General features: G+C 41.4%; 1 non-coding gene across 1 annotated transcript; it reads right to left on the bottom strand.

The window, feature by feature from the left end:
* Positions 1 to 8,063: 8,063 nt before the first annotated feature.
* Positions 8,064 to 8,255, bottom strand: LOC116988183. Its single transcript, XR_004415883.1, has one exon. It is a non-coding gene; the product is annotated as a U2 spliceosomal RNA (small nuclear RNA).
* Positions 8,256 to 8,607: the final 352 nt, after the last annotated feature.

Here is an 8,607-nt window from a genome sequence, read left to right as displayed (position 1 = left end):
AACATTACCCAATCCTCTTACTTCCCGCTCATCTTTGCTACGTTGTATCTTCGCTTTAATTTTTATACTGTCCCTGACGTCCCTTGTCAGCCATGGTCGTCCCTTTCTCCCCTTGGAATCTTTCTTCCTCCTAGGAATGATCTGATCCTGCACCTTCTGTATTATTCCTAGTAATACCTGCCATTGTTGTTCCACTGTCATCCCTGCTAGTGTATCTTTCCAGTCAACTTTGGTCAGCTCCTCCCTCATGGCCTCATAGTCCCTTTTATTCAACTGCAACACTGACACCTCCGATCTACTCTTCTCCCTCTCCAATTGTAGATTAAACCTGACCATGTTATGGTCACTGCCTCCTACTGGCTCATTAACCTCGAGGTCCTTTATCAAATCCTGTTCATTACATAACACTAACCCAGAATTGCCTTCTCCCTGGTAGGCTCCAATACAAGGTACACAAAAATGCTGGAGAAACTCAACGGGTGCAGCAGCATCTATGGAGCGAAGGAAATAGGTAACGTTTCGGGCCGAAACCCTTCTTCAGACTCCAATACAAGCTGTTCAAAGAATCCATCACGAAGGCACTCTACAAAGTCCCAACCTGATTTTCCCAGTCTACCTGCATGTTGAAATCTCCCATAAGAACCACAGCGTTACAATTTTAACTCCTGCTTCAACTTGCGCCCTATGTCCAGGCTATCGTTTGGGGGCCTGTAGATTAGTCCCATTAGGGTCTTTTCAGATTCAGTAGCTCACCTGAGAGTAATTGATTATCTCTTTTTAGATAAACCCAGAAGGGAGAAAGGCTCGGAGTGCCAACTGTGTCGTTCGCAAATATAACTGCAAACCTGAAGGATTAGAAAGCTTTAGCTGAAATATTGAGTTACAGATTGACGGAGCTGATGTTAAATCAGCCTCCTACGTTAATTGATGTCCGAGTGTGCCTCTGCTATCCACTGGATAAATATCTGTTATTGGGTTTATCAAAATGGAATGTGGCACGCTCCCACTCCTAACGTAAGCAGTCATCAGGCGTAGTAATGGAATTGATTCACCACTCTTACAGCCGAATAAAGGTACACCATTGAGTCCATTTTTGAAGCCTCTGTGTTATTTATTTTTTTACAACACAGAAACAATCCCATCACTGTCAGTCCCCTCTCCTTATTTCCCCCTGTAACTCTGCAATATCTTCTCTCTTGCTTGTCCATCAATTTCCCTTTTATTCTTTTTCTGCTAACCGGCAGGAAAGTGTTATTCTCAGCGATAGTTAACCTACAACCATATCTTGGGGATGTGGGAAGAAACCAGAGCACATGGGGGAAATTCACACGGTCATGGGGAGGACATACAAACTCCAGAAGACATACAAAAAATGCTGGAGTACCTCAGCGGGACAGGCAGCATCTCTGGATAGAAGGAATGGGTGATGTTTCAGGTCGAGACCCTTCTTCAGACTAAATCCACACAGACTGCACCAAAGTCAAGATCAAACTCAGATGGCTTGAACTGTGAAGCAGCTGCTCTAACTGAAATATGAGCATGTTCTATATCAGAACACCTGAAGATATCTTCAGATTATGACCTATTTTTTAATTTTGTATCAACAGTGTCTTACTCCTAGGTTTTAGATTATTCTTTCCAAACGCTAAAATGCTAATTGTATTTTTGTCTTTATCGAAATGAACACACACATTATGTATTTGATATTCCAGCAGTTTCACGATTCACGCACTTCTGTCTCTTTCTGTTCAATGAGGATAAATGAGATTCACTTTGAATAGAACAACAGGAAAGTAGAATATTATTTAAATTATGTGAGACTCTTAAATGGTGGTGTTCAAAGAGCTCTGTGTATCATTATTCAAGGTCACGATCAATTAGGCAGGCAGCTAATGAAAGTAATTAGGAAGGCGAATGGAATTACAATTGGCTTGGGGTGGAGATGCATGGAAGTCTGGCCACAAATGTGCAGGGCTTTGATGAGGCCACATCTGAACATTTGACCTCCTTATATAAGTCAGGGTATATTTGCCTTAGAGGCAGTCCAATGAAGATTCACAGTGTTTATTCTAGGGATGAGAAATTATTCAATAGGATAGGGCAGTATTCGTTGCAGTTTAGACAGCAAGTTCACTGAATTACATAAGATCCTGGGGGAACAAGAGAAGTTAGATTATATAAGGAATGTTTCAAGTCAAGTCACATTTGTTGTCAAATGTGCAACTACAATGGGGTGCAGGTACAATCAGAATCTAGCTTCTAGCGGTCTCACAGGCACAGATAGATAGATGAAATGGACACATATTCATGTGTGTATATATTTATATCATGGTATATGGACACATTTATCTGTTTTGTAGTAAATGCCTACTATTTTCTGTGTGCTTAAGCAAAGCAAGAATTTCATTGTCCTATACAGGGACACATGACAATAAACTCACTTGAACTTGAACTTGATAACACGCAAACATAAACTATACATAAACTTACAGGTTCATAGTTAAAAAGTCAGGTTATAGACTGAGCATGGCTGCTCATTCAAAGAGGCAGAATTGGCACAATGGGCCTAGTGGCCACTGGCCATGCTTTCAATTTCTATGTTATATACGGATATTAAACAAATTCGAAGCGGTAGAAATTAATTATTGTATATGTACAAGATAAGATCAGTAAGTATTTAGAAATGCACAATCAAGGACAGCCAACTTGGATTGCTTAAATTCAGGTTGTGCTTGGCAAATTCAATGCAGATTTTTTGGAAAATTGTCAGATTGGATAAATAAAGGGATTACATTGGAAAGAGAATTTGTGGATTTCTGGGACATATTGGATAGTTAAAAACAACTTGCAGGATTTGTGTTATTTGTGTATAATTTCTCCTCATCAGATATCTGCAAAGGTTAAATTTGTTTAAGGGCATCAACTACCAGGATATTTCAAATGGTGTTCCAGATCCCATCGACTCGCTGGGAGAAATGTTTCTCCCTGTCCCAGTTCGAGATATTTTGGGACTGATCTGCGACTTTGATCTAATGAGTCACTCTCACTCTTCTTGAACAAAGGTGTCACATTCGTTGCTCTGCAAATCCATGATATCGTTTGCTCATGGGAACACACAGGACTGAAGGTGCTGAAACCTTGAATAAAAGGCAAAGTGCTGGAGGAACTCTGCAGACCTAGCAGCATCTGTGGATGGAAGTAGACAGACAATGTTTCAAGTCATGATCCTTTTTCTGGTGGAGTAGGGAAAGAGAGGAGAGGATAAGGGGTGCCAAATGATAGGTGCATTGAGGTGAGGAGGGGTGCTTTTGATTGATGTGTGGAGATAATAACAAAGGTTGGAGATGAAATGGACACAAAAGTGTGCAGTTGCGAATCAGATAGTAAAGGAAGAGAAAGAGTGAAATGTGAAACCAAAGAAAAAGGACATTGTGGAAGAGAACAGTGTGGGGATGGGGAGAGAGGGGATAAAACCAAAATGGGGGACTGAGTGGGGAAGGGTTTGTATGTATTAGGAGTTGTTAACATGTTACGCAAGCCTAAACTTTCTCTCTCTGACTACAAAAGATGTATGCAGCTGAACACCGTGACTTCTGCATCTCAATTTCTTTCAGCACCGTTTATTTCTCCACAGGTACGAGGACATGGTCTGAGAGTTTTAAAAGAACCAATTTATATAGCAAATTCAGGCTTGTAAAGTTGGGATGAGGTCTCCTGGAAATGATTGCTGTAAGATTGACCCAAACAAAAGGGGAAGTGAGGGAAGAAAATGAATAGCTGGAGTCAAACAAGATTTGAGATTTTTATGGCAATTGTTCATTGTGGTTGTTTCACTGGAAACTGCTTGTTGAATAATATTTTCTGTTTATTGCAGATTCCAACTGAAAAACTCCCTCTGAGTCATTGACAGGAAGGACATACAGTGTCATTAATTCAATGGGCTGCCGTGTTATAGATTTGGGTCCTGTCCTGCCAGTGTTCATGCACCAGGTGTATATTGGAGAAGAAATGATTTCCTGTCATTCATTAAAGGATTGTAGAAAAGGGAGAAGGAAATGTAGGGCAAACGTAGCTTGACTAAGAATCAGCCCAGACATTGTGAAAACAAGGAGGCTTACACAAACATCATCGTTCAATAAAACCAATCAATTTCAAGTGGCCTCTAGCTAGTAATAATCACTTAAAGGAAAATTGAGTCCATATGAGTTCAAAACCCAGACTCAACCACAGAAAGTCAAGGGTTTTGGAGTTCCTAGCAGAACTAAGCACTGCCAGTCATGGATTGATTGAAAGAGGCATCTGTAAGTGTAGAATTGAACATGTTTGGTTGATTAGTTCTTAAAAATGAGTGGGGATTTACAAGTAAATTGAAAGGTAAATCCTATTAGTGAGGTATAGCAACTCCATTGGTTGTTGAATCACTAAATGTGAACGGATTGAGGTTCATTACACTGTAGCTGGGGCAGTTGGCAGGATTGCCAAACTTGATGTCACCAGGTCTGGATTTGGGTTGAAAAAGAATTCAATCTCCCTGGTGTGGGGGAAAAGGATGACTCAGTGGATGCAGTTGTTAAGCAGCCAACTGAGTCAATGTGAAAGTCTAACATGTTGAGCAGGATTTTACAGAACGAAGTGAGGCTATGTTGAAACAGACATTGATACTCAGCGCCATGTGCCCCCTTGCACGCAGGATAGTAAGCCGCCTCAGATAGTTTGGAGGAACACGTAATCTGGCATGCGTGTATATTAAAATGTGAAGAAACAGTTGTCTACAAATAGCCACTCGAAAACTGAACCAGTCAAAGCACAGTTGTTATCAATCTCTCCAAGGTTGCGCCTAGTATCGAGGTTGAACCCGCAGTGTGGCAGTGGGGGAACACGCCGGGATGCCAGCTACCCTCTTAGTGGGACAGAACAGATCTCGTGATCCTAAGACAAAAAGTATTCTTCCCTTTGTCCTTGCCAATGTTTGAACCTCAGGGAACATCCAGAACTACATCCAAAATGATTATTGTATTCCTTGGAGTGGAACCTTGTCGTATGCTGATTGCCTTCTACATTTCTTCCTCCTGCAAAGGTGGATTCCATAGCCTCAGGCAGGACCTGGCACAAGTAGACAGGGAGCAGCTGTTAGAGGGCAAAGCAATCTCCGATAACTGAGAGAGGTTTTGAAGTGAGATAGGAAGAGCTCAGCATTTAGCATGTCCCTGTAAAGGCAAGAAGCAAAGTTGGTAAGTTAAAGAAAACGGTTAAGAAAGGATGTTGATCAGGATAAAGAAGGAAATGCACGTTTGGTCAGGAGACGACATTGAACAAAATCTCTGCGTTTAATAGGGGATATAGGAGTGAATTTAACAAACAAACTAGGAAATAAAAGAGGGCTACAAAATTACCACAGCAAATAGGATGAAGATGAAACCTAAAACATTTGATACATATATGAGAAGCCTCAGAACAGCCAAAGAAAGAGATGTTCTCTTAAGTGCTATAGGGATAATTTATATGCAGAGCCAGAAGATATAATGGGGATCCTAAAATAATACCTCATTGGTATTCATGAGGGAGAAGAATATATCGGCTGGAGAATTAGAGGGGTACTGTAGTATGTCTGTGTCAGGAAGTATGAAAATATTGGTGCACAGTTGTAGATCAATCCATAGGGTCGGAAGGGATTTACCCTACAATGACAGGAAAATAAAAGGGATAGCTGGGGCTTTGACAGAAATGTTGGCATCTTTGTTAGCCACAGGTGAGGCACCAGAAAACTGAACAATAATAGTAAGATTAAACGAGAACTTACCAGTTTGAAGTTTGATCTGTATTTTATGAGGAGTTACGATGAGGGATTACGTGAAGAACCCGCTCAGTGCGCAGGCGCGGCATACTTCCAAGCAGCGGTGTGGAATCACAGATAGACACAGTTATTTGAAGTAAACATAGTAAAGATAAGGAGACATCGATTTATTAGTTTGATCCATATAATGAGGGTGGGAGCGGAGGGCACGTAATCCCTCACCGTAACTCCTCATAAAATACAGATCAAACTTCAAACTGGTAAGTTCTCGTTTAATCTTACTATTTTACTTCGGAGTCACGTGAGTGACTACGTGAAGACTTCAAAGCTCTGTGATTTCAAACCGTGTAACAATTCATACTTCACTCGCTGCCGAAGTCATTCGAGGGAGGAAGTATGTTATCGTAATCAACCATGAATCTGTTTGTGAAAACAATAATGGTGTTATTAACCACAACAAGACCAATTGCTCCCCCGGGCTTAAATTATATATTTTTTGCAGATTCTTTTTCTGCAAACGATACAGGTTCTGTCAGTGGTTTGTTATAAAAGTTTGGAACGTATACTCCCTAGACCACCCTGCAGTAGCCAGGATGTGGTCCATAGGCTCGTCCATCCTCTTAGTTACTGACGTGGAAGCTGTCCTGGTGGAATAAGATTTTATACACGTTAGTATTTACTCCAGCAACTCCCAGTACCTGCTTGAGCCACTAGAGATAGTTTAGCTCGTCACCCGACCATGAGGTTTCCTGTGGCTGACCCATAAGGCTTTTTCCTCTCCCTCGGTATTCCTTATTGTGTCGATCTCTAAGTGGGTCATGACACATAAAACGTGGTTCAGGTGGGTATGCCCGGAATTTCATGACTGGACCTGATGTTCCTGGTCTGTTCTGTTTGGCCAACCCTTGAATGGGCATGTGACACTATCTGGTGTTATAACCATGTTGTCCCAACGCAGTAGATGGGAGAGCTGGCTCTTTGTGTTGATGTAAGGCCACCAGCATGTCCATCTTCAGGGTAGGCTGTTCCAGGGTGAGTGACCTGGCTGGTGATCATCCCCTAAGGTATGTCAGGATTTCACTGACATCCCAATTTGGGTGTACCTATTTCTGGGGAATGGATTGATATACCTCTCCTGTATCTGATCACCAGTGAGCGGTACCCAAGTTGAGTAGGCTAACAGAACATGTCCTTCATTGTGGTGAAGACCTGCCAGGAGCTCCAGTACAGTTTTTTGTTATAGTTGAATGTGTAATTCCTGTTTTGGAAAACAGTGTACCATTTCTTGATGCTCCTCAGGTATGTTCCCTAGGATATGTGACGGAATACTGTCATCAGGTTGATAGTGCTGCTGATCCAAGCACAGCAATGGTCTTCCCAATTCTGCAATTCTTTTAATGACCATGTCGAGGATCACTGGGAACCATGCTTGTGGACTTGGTCCACTGTAATTTGCGTAGTACCCGACTGATGAAGCCGTAGTACCTATTGAAGAGGTAGAAGGAAAGGAAAACATAGAGATTAGGTTCCCCCCACCCCTCAATACGCGGGAATGTCTCCATTGCCGCTGCCTTGAGATTGGTTTCATGTGACGTAAGTTAGTACGTGGTGATTTAATTGGATATAAGGAATCGATATCTGGTGTCCATATTGCTTAGTGATTTCAGCAAATATTTTTGGTTTAAATGTATGTTTACAGTATTTAGCTCACCTGATAGGTGAGTTACTGATGGTCAAACATGTTTGACGACATACGGTTTGCAATTGTTAATAAATTGTCACCTAATATCGATGTTCTCCGCCCAAGTGGTTTGGTATATGCCACCACTGATGTTGTTATCTTATAAACGAACATGCAAATTTGGTGGATTACTGAGCAAATGCTTCACTAGAATTAAGTAAGTTAATATATAATATGTTTAAGTCAATTCATATTGGCATTAAGTATTACAAGCTCAGTAACACATCAGGACACATAAGATGTTACTCAAAACAGGTGGAAGTGTACAACCATAATCCTTCCTGCCGATAAATTCCATGATAACACTACAGATTAATCCATTTGCCCCCATATTACAGGCATGGAGATAGTTTTGAACACTAGTATCTCAGCTCATAGGAAAGGTACAAAGTTCAGTAGCTGGTAATGCTGCTATATCCCAATTACTTTGCCACGTAGTTGATTGGTGGTTAATGCACCATGACTGATAGTCTTAATGAATACCAGATAACAACGTTGTGGATGGTCAACGTAAATATCTGGATATATATTTTGTGCACCGTTCCCAGAGGCACTGCAATACTGGGTCGATGCGTGGAGTGGACGGAGCAAGCCCTTATTCCATCTCCCTGTTCCAAAATTCAATTTAATATATGGTCCCTAGATAAGGGACGTATCAGATTATTAAACTGATAAGAACAGATACTACACTTGATCTTAGCCAAAAGGCCGAGAAGCGATGCAGCTAAAGCTGTATCCAAGGATAGTTTGTCGTTAATATATAGACATGCCATGACGGAATGTTTCTAAGTGTCAGGGCTAGTTGATTCTGGATAACTTTGACTTAAATGCCGCAACGCTCATCATGGTTACTCCATCCAGGTAATTGCGGTATATCCGAAACTTATATGAGAAGGTACTGAATAGTGTGCATCTTCAAGGTCGATGTCTACCATAAAGTATCCTTGGATCCATGGTAGTAGTTACAAATCCCATGAATGGGTATACCTGGTGAAATGCTCAAGTGGTTTATCAACGATGGTGCGACATTCACCATCGTGGGAGGGTAGACCACTTGGGGTGCTTGCTGAAT

This window comes from Amblyraja radiata, chromosome 26 (assembly GCF_010909765.2).
Source record: "Amblyraja radiata isolate CabotCenter1 chromosome 26, sAmbRad1.1.pri, whole genome shotgun sequence".
Lineage (NCBI taxonomy): Eukaryota > Metazoa > Chordata > Chondrichthyes > Rajiformes > Rajidae > Amblyraja > Amblyraja radiata.
The sequence above is the reverse complement of the archived record's forward strand: the minus strand, read 5'-3'. Positions and strand labels throughout refer to the sequence as shown.